Genomic DNA, 22,500 nt, shown 5'->3' with positions numbered 1-22,500 from the left:
AAATCGAAATCGAAATTGAACCAAATTCGATGACTGGCACCTGTGCCAGTGGAGCGCTAACAGCACCAACCGAGCTGGATCACTGCCAGAGCAGTGGTCTTGCTTCTGTGCTGGTGGCACATAAAAAACACCATTTGAGTGCGATCGTTTCCAGCTTCACCTCACTGGCACTTGGATGATGATGATGATATATTGTCCAGCACAGTAATGGCTATGCTAGGTTGTCATCTTCAATAAAAATAATAATAATAATAATAATGGTTTCAAATTTTGGCACAAGGCCAGGAATGTCCTGGGTGAAGGGTAAATTGATTGCAATGACCTCAGTGCTCAACTGATACTCAATTAGTGCTTATATTATCAACCCTGGAAAGATGAAAGGCAAAGTTGACCATGGTCAAAGCTGACCAAATTTGAACTCAGAATGTAAAGATGGATGAAATGCTGTGAAGCATTTTGTCCAGTGTGCTAATGGTAATGCCAGCTGACCACCTTCAGTAATAATAATAATAATAATAATAATAATAATAATAACAACAATAATAATAATAATAATAATAATAATAGTAATAGTAGTAGTAGTAGTAGTAGTAGTTATAATAATAATAATGATAATGATAATATTAATAATGATATAATGATGCTTTCAAGTTTTGGCACAAAGCCAGTAATTTTGGTGTAGTGGATAAGTCGGTTACATCAACCCCAATACACAACTGGTACTTATTTTTTTCAACCCCGAAAGGAAAAAAAGCAAAGCTGACCTTGGCATAATAATAATAATAATAATAATAATGTGCCTGATGTACCCTTATCAGACGGGTAGTCATGATGGGTATAATGGGCTTCGTATATTTTACCCCAGTGTCACTTTGATGGCATGCACTGCTCTCTCACTCAATAATAATAATAATAATAATGATGGTGGTGATGATGATGATGATGATGATGATGATGATGATATAACGATGATTTCAAGTTTTTGCACAAGGCCAAGGCAGTTACATCAACCCCAATATGCAAGTGGTACTTATTTCATCAACCCACCAAAAGGATAAAAGGCAAAGTTGACCTTGGCATCATAATAATAATAATAATAATAATAATAATAATAATAATAATAATAATGATGATGATGATGCCATTATTTCTGTTAGATCAATACATAGAATATGCAGTATTGCTACAACAGAGCATTGCTTGGATTTGGGAGTATTTAATGAACATTTAATGACTTTTTTCTTTGAAGGAGCTTGGAGCTTTTTTATATTATTTATTTCATTTTTATTTTATTTTTTTTTTTTGTTTTTTTTTTGTTTTAGATATTTTTATGTTGTTTTCAAATTACAAATTGTAGCAGCAAACAAATCCACAGCATTTTCCTACTTTCCACTTTCGTTTCTGTTGTTTGTTCTTGTTGTTGATGTTATGATTGTTATTTGTTTTCTGTTTTTGTATTCACTCCGCTTGAATTCTTTTTCACCTCTCTCTCTCTCTCTCTCTCTCTTCTGTTTCTCTTTCTCCTCTCTCTCTATCTCTCTCTCATTCTTCCCCCCACCCCCTCTCTCTTTTCTGTGTCAGTCCACCTCCTCATTTTCATTCAGTTTCCTCTCACTTATTCAGGCTATCTATCTCTTCTGCTCTTTCTTCTTCATTCTTTTTCTTCTTCTTCTTCCTCCCCTTCCTCCTTCTCTTCTTCTTCTTCGTCTTCTTCTTTTTCTTCTTCTTCTTCTTCTTCTTCTTCTTCTTCTTCTTCTTCTTCTCCTCATCCTCCTCCTTCTTCTTCTCCTTCTTCTTCCTCCTTTTCTCCTTCTTCTGTTACATCATCTCCTCTCCTTCCTCCTCTTGGTTCCTCTTCTTTTTCCTCTCCTCTCCTCTGCTTTCCCATTCTTCTCCTCTTCCTTCTCCTTCCCCCCTCTTCTTACTTTTTTCCTTCCCCTTTCTTATTCTTCTCCTTATTCAGGCTATCTATCTCTTCTGCTCTTTCTTCTTCGTCTTCTTCTTCTTCTTTTACTTCTTCTTCTTCTTCTTCTTCTTCTTCTTCTTCTTCTTCTTCTTCTTCTTCTTCTTCTTCTTCTTCTTCTTCTCCCCCCCTCCTCCTCCTCCTTCTACTTCTTCTTCTACTTCTTCTTCCTTTTCTTCTTCTTCTGTTACATCACCTCCTCTTCTTCCTCCTCTTTGTTAATCTTCTTTTCCTCTCCTCTCCTCTGCTTTCCCATTCTTCTCCTCTTCCTTCTCCTTCCCCTCCACTTCCTACTTTTTCCTTCCCCTTTTCTTATTCTACTCCTCTTCCCCTTCACCCTACCTCCATCTTCATCTCCTCTTCCCCTTTCTCACCATCCTACTTCCCTTTCCCTCCTCCTTCTTCCTCATTAATCTTCCTGCTGCAATCTTCAATCTTCCTTTCTCATTTCCTTCCTTCTTTTCTTCCCATTCCATCTCCTCATTTGATGTCTCAAGAGTTAAAGGATTTCAAACATATTTTCTATCTGTATTAAGAATGCAGTTCCACATGGCATCAGAGAACAAAATGTGTGACAGCCATTCTATGTAGAACATAATCAAAATTACAACTCAAGATTCTTTTGAACAGTTGATCAAAAACATTGAGAAACTCTGAGCGCAACAGTTGCTTCACAACACTTTGTTCAAATCATCAGGAGTACTGGAATGTAGTACTGCAAACTGAACATACACTTGTTAATTAAATAGTGCTCTAAGAAAACAAGTTGGCATCAAGTTGTTAGCATGATGGACAAAATAGGCGCAGGAGTGGCTGTGTGGTAAGTAGCTTGCTTACCAACCACATGGTTCATTGTTCAGTCCCACTTTGTGGCATCTTGGGCAAGTGTCTTCTACTATAGCCTCGGGCTGACCAAAGTCTTGTGAGTAGATTTAGTTGACAGAAACTGAAAGAAGCCCGTCGTATATATGTATATATATATGTGTGTGTCTGTGTTTGTGTGCCTGTGTTTGTCCCCCTAGCATTGCTTGACAACCGATGCTGGTGTGTTTATGTCCCCGTCACTTAGCAGTTCGCCAAAAGAAACCAATAGAATAAGTACTAGGCTTACAAAGAATAAGTTCCGTGGTCGATTTTCTCGACTAAAGGTGGTGCTCCAGCATGGCCGCAGTCAAATGACTGAAACAAGTAAAAGAGTAAAATGCTTAGTGACAATTCGTCTGTCTCTGTTCTGAGTTCGAATTCTGCCAATTTTGACTTTGCCTTTCATCCTTTTAGGGTTGATAAAATAAGCACCAGTTGGGCGCTGGGGTTAATGTAATTGACTTACCACCTCCCACCAAAATTCTTGACCTTGTGCTAAAATTTGAAACCAATTAAATTACGCTCCGGTTTCTTAGAAATGAATTATACATACCAGTTATATAAGTACAGATTCCTTTCATAATAACATACTTTCAAATAGAAATTTTGGCCAAGTGCCAAGATAAAAATGATCTATATAGTTTTGTTTATCAGGAAAATTTAATGATCCTAAGTGATATTCATTCATTGTTTACACAATTCCAATTGAAGCCTGCATTGTTTCACTGTAAATATTATGCTCTGAAATCGATATATACCCGGCTGATTTTTCTCATTCTATGCCTAATGCTAATATCAATTAATTGAAATTTTGGTGTGTATTAACTAAGTGTAAATATATTTTGAAACTATTAAATACACAACTGAAATATGCTTCAAATCTCATACATATCAAATATGTATCATTCAATCTTTCATCATTATTTTAACATGCATGATGAAATTTATGCTTCACTGATGAGGTCATAAGGTCGACACATGTTTGAAGTTGCCTTTCATACTTGTCAAAATTAATTTTTAAAAATATTAGTCATTGGCTAATATTGTTTATTTTTTGATACTTCATAACTCTTCTATTCATTTGTTCTGTTACTGGAGATTTCAGGCATGGGACAGTGGCCATACGGGAATATCATCTTTAATGGTTGTAGTCAATGAAGTCAATGAATTCAACACTTTACATTTATTTCTGATTGGCAGATTTTTTGCAAATATCTAATTATCAGATGGTTTAAATTATCTTTTGACATACAGTGATGCAACTTGGCTGACCAATCTGCACGTTGTCTGTTTATTTATTCAGTTTCAACATGTTATTCTGCACATGTCAAACTGTACCGTTATGCTAATGGATGAATGTATTTTGCATATATTTCCGGGATATTTTATATATCCCTTCATCGGAGACGGTGTGAGAAAATGGTTAAGCAATAGTTTTTCTAGAGAAGATATGAAATAGAGAGTGAAATGGAGGAATGAAAACAGACGTGAGATATGCAGGGATATTCTGTCTGCAGTTCCATTATTCAAGCAGAATGGTACACATATAAGTTTCCTGTACCTTGTGTGTAAGTTCCAATAGTATTTAAAATTGGTCATTCGAAGCATAGAGTTTGTAAACGGTGTTATTGTATGTATGTATATATATATGTGTGTGTGTGTGTGTGTGTGTGTGTGTGTGTGTGTGTGTGTGTGTGTGTGTGTGTGTGTATGTGTGTGTGTGTGTGTGTGTGTATGTGTGTGTGTGTGCATATTTATATATATACAACAGGATTCTTTCAGTTTCCATTTACCAAATTGGCTCACAAGGCTTGGGTCAGTCTGAGGCTATAGTAGAAGACACTTGCCCAGTGTCATGCAGTGGAACAGAACCCAGAACCATGTGGTTAAGAAGCAAGCTTATTACCACACAGTCATGCCTGCACCTACAAACAGCCATGCGTTCTCCTATTATTTTTATAATGGCATTGCAGTGTAGGCGTGAGATGCTAGATCTGGTAAAGTTTGAGCATAAAGCAGGTAGAACGTTTCTGCTGGATATGCCAAATTTACATGCTAAAGGGTTAAGGGACTGCGTAGGGAAATATACTACATTAAAAGTATTGTAACCCTTACATAAATATCCAATAAAATCTTCTAGTTAGCGTTTCAAATGTTCTTTATATGTTAGGTATGACTTCTGCTTGAAGAACATATAGTTAAGTGACCACTAACATACAATGAAGTGAACAAAAGCAATAAATAAATAAATAAATAAATAAATAAATGGATAAACATACATTTAGTTTTCTAGTGCCTGTTTAAGTATTGAGTAAAGTATTTCTAGATAACTTTCAACTGTTCTTTGTATGTAAACAATAGTTTTTAAGTATTGTTTTATTGCCTAATTCCAATTGAATTTAGCCAGCAGATCTGTATATATAAACATTGTACTCTGAAACTATTCTGTACAAAATTGACTATAAATAAGGTCATAAGTTCAAGCCTTCACGGTGGGAGGCATTGTTTCTTACTTGTTGAAGATGTTTATGATGTTGTAATTAGCAGCAATAGGCTGGCAATCCAGGGGTCTATGAGGTCGTTGCGCTATAATTTATTGATAGTCAGTTTGCCAAAAAATCTCCTCAAATATAACTACCATCAGCAGCAGCACCACCACCACCACCACCACCACCACCACCACTACAACAACAACACCTATGATCATCATCAACATGATCATTTACACCACAAAACAACAATGCCACAAATAATAACAAAACAGGGGCCACCACCGACACCATTCCATACAACATTCATTTACCATTAGAGTCCAAATGAAAATTTATGAACATGGACACAAATATATCTTTATCTCTTTATGTTTATCACAGTCCTTCTATACATATACATACATGCATACATATACATACATACATACATAAATATATATATATACATATACACACAAAACAAATATATACAAATGTGTATAGGATATATATATATGGATAAATACGAAACATATATATTTCTTTCTTTCTATAAATAAATATCTATGTATATCAGCAGCAGCAGCAACATCATCTTCATTTAACATCCATTTTCCATTCCGGCATACAATGGCATTGTTTGACAGCATGCAACGACTTTGGTTTGTTTTGGCGTGCATAATGAAAGTTTATTACTCACTGGATGAGAAACTTCTTTTGTTGAACCCACCTCCACAGATCAGTAAACAATACATATATATATATATATATATATATATATATATATATATATATATATATATAAGTGCAGGCATGGCTGTGTGAGAAGAAGCTTGCTTCCCAACCACATGGTTTCAAGTTCTGTCCCACTGCGTGGCACCTTAGGTAAGTATCTTCTACTATAGCCTCAGGTTGACCAAAGCCTTGTGAGTGGATTTGGTAGACAGAAACTGAAAAAAAGCCCATGTATATATATATATATATATATATATATATATATATATAAATATGTGACACTTATTCGGTAGCCATGATAAAACTCCGAGTTTCGGATGCCAAGGTAGGAACCCATGTTGCCATCTCTTCAGTTATTCGGCCATTGAAAATTCCTGTGAAAAATGACCGTTAAACAAAGGGAAATTATTGTGTGGTTGAACGTTATTAAGACAAAAGAGCTAATGGTCAACCACACAGTAATTTCCCTTTATCTAACGGTCATTTTTCACTGATGAGCACAGTATTAGATAGTTACCCAGTTACCTAATATCCAGTATGAACCCAATTTGTAATATCATCTGTGATGGATTTATGATACTGTATACTTTGGTTAATATACCAACTCCATGGACAAATATATGAGTGCCTAGTTTTTGATCCATCAAACATCCTGGAGTATACCAAACACAGAGTGATCTACACATCATGTAATCTGGACTGCTGCTAGACATTAAAAACTTGTAGCAGTAGATTATCTTTGTGTGCACAGCCTAACTACCTCACTGGATTACTTCAGTAAAACCAACACAACCTAGTACATACCGATTAAGTACCCAATTCTCTCCAGAATCCTTTATATGTTTATATATATATATATATATACATATATATGTAACACACTCATATATGGAAATATATATATATATATATATATATATATATATATATGTATATATATATATATATATATATATATATATATATATATGTGTGTGTGTGTGTGTGTGTGTGTGTGTGTGTGTGTGTGTGTGTGTGTACAGACATCTCAAATGAAATAGACATACCTCATTTTACCATTTTATCTGTACAGACACTATTCATTAGTATGGTGCCAAAATGGGTTAAACATCAAAAACTGGACAAGGTTTGTCCATTAAAGAGTCGGTTAAAATGCTTAAATGCATCAGATGACATTATTTTGTTTCTAGAAATAAATCTTTCAAAGAATAAAAAGAAGAAGAAAAAAAAGGTGTTTTATTTACTTTTTGAGTTGTCTGTGTATGTATATATTTATGTATGTGGATTTTTATATATGTGTATATATAGAAAGCAGCCACATCGTGTTTTCAAGCCTGGAAGATTGTTACGAGACACAAGCCATAATGTACAAATCTGCCAAATTATTGTGTTTCCAAAGCATGAAACTATTAGTAGCTCATATTTAAAAAACTGTGTATATTAAAAGGTATATGCATATGTGTATATGTGTGCATGTGTGTATATATATATATATATATATATATATATATATATATATGTGTGTGTGTGTGTGTGTGTGTGTGTGTGTGTGTGTGTGTGTGTGTGTATAAAGGAGACCACTAGGTGGACTGTTGATGTGATAGAAGAAGATCACATGTAATGCCTCTACTAAGACCGAATTGTTCTTGAAGAAAAATTTAGCAGACGCATTACATGTGATCTTCTAGCACACTAACATTCCACCTAATGGTCTCCTTTATATATACATATACAATAATCCCTTGAGATCTCAGATATTTTTTCTGAATCTCCCTGATTCTTTCAATGTGCTTGTTCCCTGGTATTAAATTGATATTAATTAATATCCAATTTTTTTACCCTACTGTTTTAATTTTATATATATATATATATGTATATATATATATTTGGTATTGAGAGCTATACCATCTCCTGAACTGGAATCACATCACTGTTCCAAAGGACCCAACTATACCATCTTGTATGAGAAACATGTACTAGAAAAGCTTGAGATTCAATGGACCACAGCTATTTAATGCCCTGCCAAAACATCTGAGAGATCTTCATGGAGCAGGGGTACATGTTTTCAAGAAACAACTTGACCTCCTGCTATCCAAGATTCCAGATGAGCAGGTAACTCAAAAAAGGGCAGCAGTGTCAAAACCTCTCCTCCGCCTAAACCCAATCACATAAGTTTGGCCATTGAATAGGTGGTTACACCAGTGGTGTAATCTATAATATAAATCCCATTCTGTGTGTGTGAAAGATTATAACAGCCGTATTTTTCAACTGATTTTCTCCAAACTGGGAACATACATTATTTATGTTCCAGGGATGGTTTTAGACTCATAAAATCTTTCACATAATGAGTAATGGTCCCCCTGGGGGCAGAAAATACCCGTTCCTGAGTTACATAGAGAAGGAAGGTAACTCTTTGCAAAGTAATTTTCAGAAACTGATTGTCTCCCTTACATCCATTGGTCATAAAAGAAATTTAATATTGCTTTTTATATTAGATTCACATCTATGAAAGTCTTTAAAAATATTTACTTCCGGTATTCTAGCATCAGTGACGTCTATATATCTCTATCTATATCTCTCTATTCATCTCTCTATATCTCTCTCTCTCTATCTATATATCTCTACCCATCCTATAACTATCTATCTCTCTGTAATTTTCTGTCTATATTATATCTATCTATCGATATCTATCGATATCTATCTTATTTGTCTAACTAGCTCTCTCTCTCTCTCTCACCCTCCCTCTCTATCTCACTCACTCTCTATTGTTTTCACTGTAAGTTTTCAATTGTTATTTACAAACAATTGCTGACAGAAAGAAGTTCGCAATTACTGATGAAAAGAACTCGGAAGGCCCCCCCCCCCAGCCTGGCCTTTGTTAGCACACATGCTCTTGCCACTGATTATATATGTATGTGTATATATATATGTGTATGAAGGTGTGCTGAAAAATTCCTGGCCTTGGGTAAAAGAAAATACAGGAGGATCAGTTAATTATGATTTTATTGAACATATTCCCCTCACAGATTCACACACTTATTGCAACAGTCCTTCAGTTATTCTAAGCCCTGTAAAAGAACCTGGAAGGCTGGACCTCAAACCTAGCCTTTCCTGATAATCTTAAAGCCAAAAACTTTCCAGTACCCCATCATTTGAGACATATTTACATATATATGCTATCCTCATCCTCTTCATCATCATTTGATGTTTGGTTTCCATGCTGGCATGGGCTGGATGGCTCAACAGCATCCAGCATCCAGCAAGCTGCAAGGCTGCATCAAGCTTCATGTTATATGCACATGTAGTCATACACACATGGTAATATTGCATTTAATATTGCACACATGGTAAATTGCATTTAAAGCATATCTTCATGAGCTTATACACAAACACCCTTATATACATATATATATAAGTATATGTATACATATATACATGCTCGTATGTAATAAAGTGTTAAACACACACATTCATATGCATAAGAACATATATGCACACACATATATTCATATATATATATATATATATATATATATATATATATATATATATATATATATATATATATATATATACATACACACACACATATATATATATGCACATATACATATATACATTGATTTATAAGCAGATGTACACATGCATTACACATACACATGGAGATGTTAATCTGAGATAAACTAATATAGAGGTTACAGGTGCTTCATCGTTATTATTATCATCATCTTCAACATCGCCATTACCACCACCACCACCACCACCACCACCACCACCACCACCACCACCACCACCACCACCATCACCACGCCACCAACACTGCCACCACCACCACCAAAACCAACAAAACCACCACCACCACCACCACCAAAACTACCACCACCACCGCCGCCGCCATCACCATGTTCGTCATCATCATCAATATCATGTGCATCATATCCACCACCAGCTGCAACACAGTCACCATCACCATCGTCTTCATCATCATCATCATCATCATCATCATCATAGTTACCATCATATCTCCAACCTTCTCTTCTTCCTCCTTCTTGTCATCCTCCTCCTCACCATCATCATCATCATCACCATCTTATTCCTATCCTATTCCCATCCCATTCTTCATGATCATCCATATCATAATTGCCATTATCTGTACTGTAATCACCATCAACATCAACATCAACATCAACATCATGTCGTCAATCTCCTTCCTTTCTTCCTCTTCCTCCTCCTCCTTCCCCTCACGTCCTCCTCACCATCATCATCGTTATCATCCGCTCCCATCTTACCGCCCCCTCCACACACCGTCATCCCTTGCATCATCCTTTCCTGTCTCCTTCATAGTGGCAGTCCATTAAATGTTCATAAAAATTCTACCAAGTCCAAGCAATGATGTAATGTTGCTTCAGAAATACTGCATCGTGTTCATTATCTTCACCACTGCCACCACTACTACCACCACCACCACCATCATCACATTGATAATCATCATCATCATCATCGTCGTCATTGGCATCATCTGCACCATCCTCATAATTGTCATCATCACCATCAGCATTGCTGTCATCGCCATCATCACCACTTCAGTCGTTATCAACACATTGACAATACTTCTCCTCTTCCTCCTCCTCCATCCCACCCTCCACCTCCTCCATCCCGCCCTCCACCTCCTCCATCCCGCCCTCCACCTCCTCCATCCCACCCTCCTCCTCCATCCCACCTTCCTCCACCTCCATCCCACCTTCCTCCACTTCCTCAGCCTCCTCCTCCTTCTCCTCAGCCTCCTCCTCCTGCTCCTCAGCCTGCTCCTCCTCCTCCTCCACCTACTCCTCAGCCTTCTCCTCCTCCTCAGCCTCCTCCTCCTTATCATCATCTTCGTTGTAGTCATCATCGTCATCGTCGTCGTCATCATCATCATCATCATATAAAATTTCACACTCTCTTTCTTGTCACAACTTCCACCACCACCACCACCACCACCACCATCATCATCACCACCACCACTACCACCACTACAACCACTACCACCGTTATCATTTTCTTCATTGTTATGTCTGTAATTTTTGCTGTCATCACAATCAGTGTCATCAAGAGAAATAAGGTGACTGATTTCAAAAGACTTCTGCATTAACAACAATACAGACAAAACGAAGAGTAACTAAAACACAATGAAAACAAAAACAAAGAAAAAAAACATCAATGACAATTATTTCTTTATTGGCCACAAGGGCCAGAACATAGAATACAAAGCATAACATGAAAAATGTTTCATACAAAATATCTTATACAAAATATATGGAGATGTAAATACATATATACATACATATGCATATATATAAATATATATATATATATGTGAGTAAAAATAAATACAAAAAAGGTGGGTTTTTTTGTATGATTGTGTATAGAGGAATATATTATTTTGTTTAAAAGAGTTCCAACACTGTCTGCTTTTATGTTTTATTTATATTCCTGCAGAACTAATGTGGGGTATAGAATATGGAATATACAATATATAATATAATATACAATATACAATATAAAATAAAATAAAATAAAAATGGATGGCACCATGAAAGAAAGTATTGAATGTAGATGAAATATTGAGTGTTCAATATAAAGGATCAAATATATAAATATATATATATAAATATATATAAATATATAAAGGCAACTCGAGTTTCAGGGCTATTTCCCTTCGTCATGGCCGAACAGTCTGTTAAAGTCTGTCATACCGGCCATGACGAAGGGAAATAGCCCTGAAACTAGAGTCGCCTTTATATATATATATTTATATTTATATATTTATATATTTGATCCTTTATATTGAACACTCAATATTTCATCTACATTCAATACTTTCTTTCATGGTGCCATCCATTTTTATTTTATTTTATTTTATATTGTATATTGTATATTATATTATATATTGTATATTCCATATTCTATACCCCACATTAGTTCTGCAGGAATATAAATAAAACATAAAAAACAAACAGTGTTGGAACTCTTTTAAACAAAATAATATAAATATATATATATATATAATTTGCATTATAAAATATATCACATAAAATGTGTCATACAAAATAGGTCAGACAAAACATTTATGTAAATTATGTATGCATGTTTGTATGTATGAATATCTGTCTGTATGTATGTATACATGTTTGTTTGTATGTATGTATGTATGTATGTATGTATCTATGTTTGTATGTATGTATGTATGTATCTATCTATCTATCTGTCTGCCTGTGTGTGTGTGTGTAGGTGCATGGCTCAGTGGTTAGAGCATTGGGCTTACAAGCATGAGGTAGTGAGTTCGATTCTCAGACCAGGCTGTGTGTTGTGTTCTTGAGCAATGTCTGCAGAAATATATGTATGCCATAACAGTGACTAAGGATTGACCTTGTTTACCACCCCATGTCATAGTAGGTATAACAATAGCTGGGAAGCTGAGCAGAGGTACCAGGTAGTGTGGAGATAAGTGGGAAGTAGTAGGCCAGAGGTGACAGGTGGTATGACAATGAATGGGAAGTAGAGCAAACGTACCAGGTGTGATGATAAATGGGAGAAAGGCAAGGGTCGATAAAAGAGAAGTAAAGCAAACGTACCAGGTGGTGTTGCAATTAAGAGGCAGTAGGAAGTAAAGGTAACAGGGGGAGTGATGATAAGTGGGATGTAGGGCAAAGGTACCAAGAAGCTAGGCAATAAATGGGAAGTGTGGAAAAGGTACCACAAGGAGTAGCAATAAAGAAGAAGTAGAATAAAGGTACTAAAAATTGCGACAATGAGAAGGAAGTAGCGCAAAGATACCTAGAGTTATAATAATAAATGGAAGTGAGGCAATGTGATAATAAATGGGAGTGTTGTGAGAATATTCAGCAGAATATAGGTGCAGGAGTGGCTGTGTGGTAAGTAGCTTGCTTACCAACCACATGGTTCCGGGTTCATTCCCACTGCGTGGCACTTTGGGCAAGTGTCTTCTACTATAGCCTCTGGCTGACCAAAGCCTTGTGAATGGATTTGGTAGACAGAAACTGAAAGAAGCCTGTTGTATATATATATATATATATATATATATGTATGTATGTGTGTGTGGATGTTTGTGTGTCTGTGTTTGTCCCCTCAAATTCACTTGACAACCGATGCTGGTGTGTTTACGTCCCTGTAACTTAGCGGTTCAGCAAAAGAGACTGATAGAATAAGTACTAGGCTTACAAAGAATAAGTCCTGGGGTCGATTTGCTGGACTAAAGGCGGTGCTCCAGAATGGCCACAGTTAAATGATTGAAACAAGTGAAAGAGTAAAAGAGAGAGTAAAAAGAGTAATCACCCAAATGTTGTGATTCGCTGAAATATTGCTCATGTGACCAACAGGATCTAGCCAATCACAACTTATTGCAAAATAGACTTCAGGGACTAAAATCAACATTTGATATGTTCCTTTATCTACAGGAGTAAGGCAATGTGATGATAAATGGGAGTAAGGTAAAAGTAACTGGAGATGTGATGATAAAATGAAAGTAGGGCAAAGGTGTCACAAGGTGTGTTGATAAGGAAGAAGTAGGGTTGAGTTACGAGGAGGTGTAATGAAAAAAATGGACAGTTGGGTAGAGGGGCTAAAATTTATGATGGCAAAGGAGAAATAGGGCAAAGATATGAGGAGGTGTTATGATAAATGGGAAATAGAACAATTGTACAAGATGTGACAATGAGTAGGAAGTAGTTCATAGACAACAGAACTATTTGTAATCAGTGCGAAGTAGGGAAATGACTCCAGAAGACATGACGATCAGTGAAAAATAAGGTAAAAATGCTAAAATAAATCAAAAGAATATCTATTACAAAAATAAACGAATAACAGCTGGAGCACGATTGTTGCATGCAATTATAACTCATGACATCACAGAAATCCTATAGTTAAGTTATGTTTTAAAGGACATAATCATGTTGAATTGAGTGATATGATTAATTGAATGTCAATATTAGTGCCAAAGATAATCAATAGGCGCGGGAGTGGCTGTGTGGTAAGTAGCTTGCTTACCATCCAGATGGTTCCGGGTTCAGTCCCACTGCGTGACACCTTGGGCAAGTGTCTTCTGCTATAGCCTCGGGCCGACCAAAGCCTTGTGAGTGGATTTGGTAGACAGAAACTGAAAGAAGCCCGTTGTATATATATGTATATGTAGGTGTGTGTATATGTTTGTGTGTCTGTGTTTGTCCCCCCAACATCGCTTGACAACCGATGCTGGTGTGTTTACGTCCCCCTAACTTAGTGGTTCGGCAAAAGAGACCGATAGAATAAGTACTAGGCTTCCAAAGAATACGTCCTGGGGTCGATTTGCTCAACTAAAGGCGGTGCTCCTGCATGGCCACAGTCAAATGACTGAAACAAGTAAAAGAGTAAAGAGTAAAGTGTATATATATATATATGCATGTGTGTGTTTGTGAATATGTGTGTGTGTGTTTGTGTGTGTGTGTGTGCGTGTGTGTGTGTATATATAATATATTTGCCCGCATACATATATATATATATATATGTATATAATATGTATGTATGTATACACATCATCATCATCATCACATAATGTCTGTTTTCCATGCTGGCTTGGGCTGGAGGATTTGACATAGAGCCGGCCAGCTGGGGAGCTGTCCAAACTCTAATTGTTTGTTGTAGCATGGTTTCTATGGTTGGATGCCCTTCCTAGTATCAATCACATTACAGAGAATGCTGGCTGCTCCTTATGTGCCACTGGCATGGGTTCGTTTACGCACCACCAGCATGACATTGAGTGCATTTTATGTAGTACCAGCACTTGTAAAGAACAAGCCTGTATGTATGGATGACTGCGATTTTATTTAGCTTGGTGTGTCTTCTCAAGTACAACAAACTACCACAACTCCTGGTCCCTTATCATTTCCTCAATGAGCCCTAGCATCTAAAAATCCTTTCTCACCACTTAGAATCATGTCTTCATGGTCTACCCCCTTTCACAGGTTCCCTTCCATATACATACATATATATACATTTAGGTTTATGCAGGGATGATGAACAATTAATAGTAATGATCTGAACTATTTTACCCAAGAGAGACTCCAGAGATGACTTTCAGCCTTCTTTGAAAAACAATAACTTTTCCATTTCTTTTAGCTTGAACTATAAGAAGGTAAATTTTCTCATTATCACCTTAGGTTTTGAACAGAGGCCTACCATTTCCTTTCCATAAACCTAATGAACATCTTATCTACATACACAAAAATTGTAATCATCCAAAATCAATAAGAGGTATTCTTGTAAGGAATATTTCTCTTAGAATATCTAAACTTTCCTTTAACATAAAAGTATTTAGTAATAACTTTTGAATTATATAATGGTGCTCTGTTGAAAAGTGGTTTTGAGCATAAGATTCAATTTATTGCTTCCTCTGGTACAAACAACTCAGATTTTAAAGTAATTTCTCCTCATAAAAATACAAAATATATTAAATCACTGCTCAACTCTTTAACCCAACATTCTAAATGTAAAAAGAGCAAATAAACAAGGAACTGGTAATGTTAATACAATTGCATCTTATATTAACAACACAATAACAATGTAACTAGTGGTAGATCTGAGAATAAAAATAATGAAAATCCTGATATGCCTGGAGACAAAAACTGATAAACCTACAAATAGTTGGCAAAATTTAATAAAACTAAAAGATGAAAATAACCAATCTAAAATTCTTGAGAGTGAATACACAACCAGTCACAGAGGCAAAAGTACAATAAAGTTAATCATATACTTAAATCTAAGAACCACAGTGAAACATACAGCCTCTGCAAACTTAATACAAATACAAAATCTCACCTAAAGGGTAGGATAGGAACTAACATAATCCACTGTGAATACTTAAACTTTGCATTTTCATGAAAACCCACAAAGGATAATCTTGAGGTACTTCCCTGAAAAATTATTACTACTCACGAGAAAAATAGAGATATTAAATCAAGAAAAATAATGCAATGTAATTTAGTGTTGTGTGCAAAAATTTTGGGACAAACATGATTAAAGAGTTTTTTTTTTTTATGCATTAAGTAGAAACTTTCCCTCAAACCACAAATGTTACTGCATTTTTAATAAGTACATGAATAAATTCTCTTGCTCTTCAACACCAGATCTTGCTAATATTATAGAATAGGCAGAAAACTGGCAGAAACTTTAGCACGCCTGGCAAAATGCTTAGCGGTATTTCGTCTGACTTTACGTTCTGAGTTCAAATTCTGCCAAGGGCAACTTTGCCTTTCATCCTTTCAGGGTTGATAAATTAAGTACTAGTTGCATACTGGGGTCGAGCCAATTGACTGGCCCCCTCCCCCAAAATTTCAGGCCTTGTGCTTGGAGTAGAAAAGAATATTATAGAATACTCTAATGCTTGTAAAATGAACCAATTATAATAAAAGTAATGCACACTCAAAAAATAGCATAAACTCTCAGACTTGCCTCACAAATGTATATAGCACTAAAATGGGTGAGATTCAAAATATAGAAAACAATAATACAAAATCTGAAACCAAAACTGCTGTCAAGTTGATGGTAATGGAAGTAATAGACATAATGGAAAGGATGATACTACTGTTTGCTTAGTTTGCAAAACAGTGAATGAAATTAACACTAATAATTCAAATTTTGATAATAATAAATATGATAATGATAACAATAATAATTCTTTCTACTGTTGGTACAAGGCCTGAAATTAAATCAATGCCAGTGTTCAACTGGTACACATTTTATTGCCACTGAAAGGATGAAATGCAAAGTCAACCTAAACTGAATTTGAACTTAGAGCAAACAACCTGAAGAAAGCATTTTGTCTGGCATGCTGACTATTCTTCAGTTAGCTGCTTTAATAATAATCCTGATAACAACGATAATCCTTTCTTCTATAATCACAATGCCTGAAATAATTGGGGAGATGGTGCTAGTTAATGACATCAATGCTAGTACTCACATGGTGCTTATTTCATCAACCCCAAAAGGATGAAAAGCAAAGACGGAATTTGAACTTGTAACATAAAACTGGAATAAATGCCAGTGAGCATTTTGTCTATTGTACTATCAATTCTCCAGATAGCAGCTTTAATAATAATAATAGCAACACCAACAACACCAACAACAATGATGACTGTAGAATAACTTCTGTTTGCCCTCTTAGAGATAACTGCGTAGTAAACAATACTATTTACAGGTGCAGCACCATTACAGCAAATGACACCTGTTATAACATAGAATCTACTTTTAACTCTTTTAAATGTCATTACAATTTATGAACGCACAACTTTACAAGTAAAAGATATGTAATATGATTTAACTGGCTAAGTATATCATTAATTTAACTCACTGAATGCAAAAATACTGCACTGAGGCATGTTAACAAAAGCCCAGCTCTATCAAAGCACTCCATATTTTAGTTGGTAACATAAAATTATTTAGCTGAAGATAAGAATGCTTTTTCTCTTGCAAGTACAAAACCATTTAAAGTCTACAAATGTAATTTTACGCAGGTAAAATAGCATTGTAATAGTTGAGTTCATTCTTTCAGCTGACTCAAATAACAGCAATTTAAAATTGGTATCCCCTGACTTTATAAGTAAATAAAATACATACTGTTAAATTTGTTTATTAACTTATTTTGATATATATGGGTGTGTATGTGCAATATATATATATATATATATATATATATATATATATATATTGGGTTGTCTGGAAAGTTTGTGCCGATTTTTAGTAGCTTACATTTTGATTTATTTGCCATGAAACCACCTCAATTCTGGGAAACTGAAAGAAGCCCATCGTATGTATATATATGTGTGTGTGTGTGTGTGTGTGTGTGTGTGTGTGTGTGTGTGTGTGTCTGTGTGTGTGTCTGTGTTTGTCCCCCCTCCACCATTGCTTGACAACCGATGCTTGTGTGTTTACGTCCTTGTAACTTAATAGTTCAGCAAAAGAGACTGAGAGAATAAGTACTAGACTTACAAAGAATAAGTCCTAGGACTGATTTGTTCGACTAAAAGCGGTGCTCCAGCATGGCCGCAGTCAAATGACTGAAACAAGTAAAAGAACACGATGGCACCCTATAAACACCTACATCGCAAAAAAATAAAAGTCAAAAATACTTCTGTATCACAGAATAATCACAAATCTAATGCAGACATGGTAGGAAAAAAAATTCCAGTGAACATTAAAAACGTCTTACCTCTGCTATGTCAGCACAAACAATATTGGTAAACTTGGAAGCAGTTTCAAAATGAGCACCAAATATTTTCCTACCATGCCTGTATTAGATTTGTGACTATTTTGTGGTGCAGAAGTATTTTTGACTTCTATTTTTAGCGATGTAGGTGCTCATGTGGTGCCTTAATGTATAATGTATGTATATATATATATATATATATATATATATATATATATATATATATACATATATATTATATATATATATGTATATTATGTATATTATGTATGTGTATATATATATATATATATATATATATATATCTTCTATTGTATGTATATATTTTATTAACTTGTCTGTGCGGCTGATAAACTCACTTGCCACACGTGATGTTATTTTAATAATACCATCCCTTGTTGCATTTATTTATATATATAAATATATAAATACATATATATATATATATATATATATATATATGAGTGTGTGTGTATATATACCTATATAAATACTTATATATGTGTGTGTGTTTATATATATATATATATATATATATATATATATATATATATATATAGTCAATTCCAGTATATGAACAATAAAATTAACTATAACAGGCAACAAGAGGGCGTGTACAAGTAATATATTAGTCTGATTCTCAGTAAAAAGAGAGAGTTTTTGATGTTTAGAGTATATATACATATACACATACATATATATATATATTATACTTATACATATACACATACATATGTATGTAAATATGTATGTATGTTTGTGTGTGTGTGGATGTGCTCTATGTGTGTAAGCATTTATGTGTAACAAGGATATTAAACATTGGCAAGAAAACTTCAAATACAAGGCATACTTGCTTTTATGAATGAAGTCTCTTGCATTGAGTTTAGACACTCTTTTGTCATTGTCACTGTCAGGAATACAGCAAATGAATGATTGATCCATTGGGAACCTGTAACTAATGATGTTATTGTTCACAAATTGTGATAGAAGAGAGAAAAACACCAACACCCACATACCGAATAAGAGCCAGTAAGGAACCCCCCCCCCCACCTCTTACATGGAAGTTGAAACTGCTAGAAATAGCTGTCAAATTTCCCCAAATCTCAATTCTTGTATCCTTAAAATACAAAAGACTCATTTGGAAAACAGAGAGAAGAATGGTCACATTTGGAAATCTTTTGATTATAGGTGTTCTTGTCAGGAGCTGCCCTGGGGACTAAAACACCAATAACATGGAACATTCCTAGCAACAAAAATTTTTTTTTTTTTATTTAGTGGTACATTTTGCATTTATGGCGGAAGTTAAAACACTTCAATTAGTTGTTTCAATGTTATGGAGAGAAAAAAAAGTCATGCTGAGCATGTTATTTCATTTACTACACAATCTATAAATGTGTCATGTTCTGTGCTCTTAAATAAGTCAACATTTCCTAAAATATTGTGATTATGACACTACTTTTTGTCATACATACATATGCACACACATACATTCACACATGTATACATCTATGCATACACACATACACACACGCATGTGCATATTCATTCATATGTACTTAAATATGTGTGAGTAAGTAGATATATATGTTTAAATATATAGGTGTGTGTATACATGTGTGTATGTGTGTGTATGTATGTAAACATACTATCATGCACATATATGCAGATGCACACAAGCACGCAGATACTTTTATACCGATGATATTGATGCATAGATAAATATCATTTAATGTCCATTTTCCATACTGGCATAGTTTGGATGGTTCATTATGAACACATGAACTAGAGAGCCATTCCAAGTTCAAATGTCTATTTTGGCACGGTTTCTGCAGTTGGATTTCCTTCCTAATGCCAACCACTTTACAGAGTGTACTGGGTACTTTTTTTTCATGGCACCAACACTGGTGGGGTTACCAAGCACCCCACAAGACAAGATCCCTCAACTGAGTGGGGTATAAAAACGAGGGATAAGAACTGGAGACTGAGGGATGGGAACAGTGGTCACGTTGAAGAGGTGCGAACACATGGCTTGATTGCCAGGAAAGAGAGAGAGAGAGGGGAGAGAAAAGCAGCGAGAAAGAGGGAGAGAGAGAGAAAGATGTAATATCAAAGTACAAGGTGAATATGGGAGAGAGAGAATAGAATAGAAGATCAGAAAAAGATGGGTGTGTAGATAAATGCACAGAGTGAGGATGGTGTGACAACTGATTAGATATAGGGAATGAGTTCAATGTAGAGAATATAAGTACAATGGAGGTAAAGGAAAAAGTTACCTCATAAGGTTTCTCAGTTTCATGGTGTATATATTCTCCACCTGGATGGGACACCAGTCCATTGCAGGGTTATTCATTTTTGCCAGCCGAGTGAACTGGAGCAATGTGAAATAAAGTGTTTTGCTCAAGAACACAACACGTCGCCAAGTCCAGAAACTGAAACCACAATCTTATGATCATGAGTCCAATACCCTAACCATCAAGCCATGCACTGCAACAATTCACTGGAGGGGGAAGCGAAGGAAGGAAATAGGGTAACACAAAAGACTGATGGAAGAATGATTATTAGAAAATGAGTTGTTGGGGAAGGCTTGACAGAACCTCAATTCTGCTGAGATGGATGGGTCTTTTCAAGCACAGCGTATTGCTATTCAACTCAGTTCTCCATCCGAAAGGCTCGACATCTTGAGGTCAGTCTTCACCACTTCATTCCACGTCTTCTTAACTCTTCTTCTTCAATACCTTCCTTGTTTAGCAACTGGCACTTCTTTATACAGCAGTCCTCATCCATCCACATCACATGACCACACCTGAACAATCTTCTCTCCTGCAGACCACACCCGGCCCCTTATACCCAATTTTTCTTTCAGAACATAACATTTGTACTTGCACATTGTCACTGCACATCTATCAGAGCATGCTAGTTTCTTTTCTTTCTAGTTTCTGAAAGTCCTTTGCATTCACAGCCTAAGTTTCACAATCACGTAGCATAACTATATGATATATATATGACCATCCCCAAATACAACAACATATATATATATATATATATATATAAACATATAGCAATAATATTAGGGATAAAAATCCAAATATAAAGGTAAAAACTCAATTAACTTCAATTTATTAAAAATTAAAATTAAATTAAGTTTCACAGTATAAAATATAAATATATAGTTTTAAGGAAAAGAACCAAGGTTCATGAACTCATCAATGAAAATCCATATATATATATATATATATATATATATATATATATATATATATATATATATATATATATATATATATATATATATATATATATACATGTATGTCTGTATATTGATACAGACACACACACATACAAATCAAATAGTATAAAAGATAGACCACAAACACTTCACCACTACAACTACAAACAATGGATGCAGCATGAAGAACATTGTAAAAGAAAGAAAAATGTCATAAGAGATTGATTGAGAAAAGTCAATGTCTTCCCATTATTAGGTTAGTAGAGTCAAAGTCTGCCAGACTTGAATGTAGATCAATAGTTTGATAGATACAATCATTTGTAAACACACTACCGGAATCACAGCTGCAGAGCAGAACAAAATATCTATAAAAGAGATAATTTCTGGAAGGTTCTTCTGGTTCTAGAAATATCCTCCTCTTATCATTATTATTATTATTATTATTATCATCATCATCATCATCATCATTATTATTATTATTATTATCATTATTATTATTATTATTATTATTATTATTATTATTATTATTATTATTATTATTATTATTATTATTATTAAGGCGGCGAGCTTGCAGAATCGTTAGCAAGCTGGCAAAATGCTTAATGGTATTTTGCCTGTCGCTACGTTCTGAGTTCAAATTCTATCAAGGTTGACTTTACCTTTCATCCTTTTGGAGTTGATAAAATAAGTACCAGTTGAACACTGGGGTTGATGTAATCGACTCATCCCTTCCTCCTAAATTGCTGCCCTTGTGGCAAAATTTGAAGCTATTATTATTATTATTATTATCATTATTATTATTATTATTATTATTATTATTATAGACAGATAGATAGATAGATAGATAGATAGACAAAGGACGAAGGAAAGAGAGAGACAGAGAGAGGGAGAGAGATAGAAAGATACATATATATGTATGTATATATATGGTGTGTGGGTGTGTTTATTCTTATATGAATATACGTGTGTGTGTGTATTTATGTATCTATTTGTATGAACACAA

Source organism: Octopus bimaculoides, chromosome 11, assembly GCF_046866305.1.
Source record: "Octopus bimaculoides isolate indiv1 chromosome 11, ASM4686630v1, whole genome shotgun sequence".
In the NCBI taxonomy this organism is placed as follows: domain Eukaryota; kingdom Metazoa; phylum Mollusca; class Cephalopoda; order Octopoda; family Octopodidae; genus Octopus; species Octopus bimaculoides.
Note: the sequence above shows the minus strand (reverse complement) of the source record.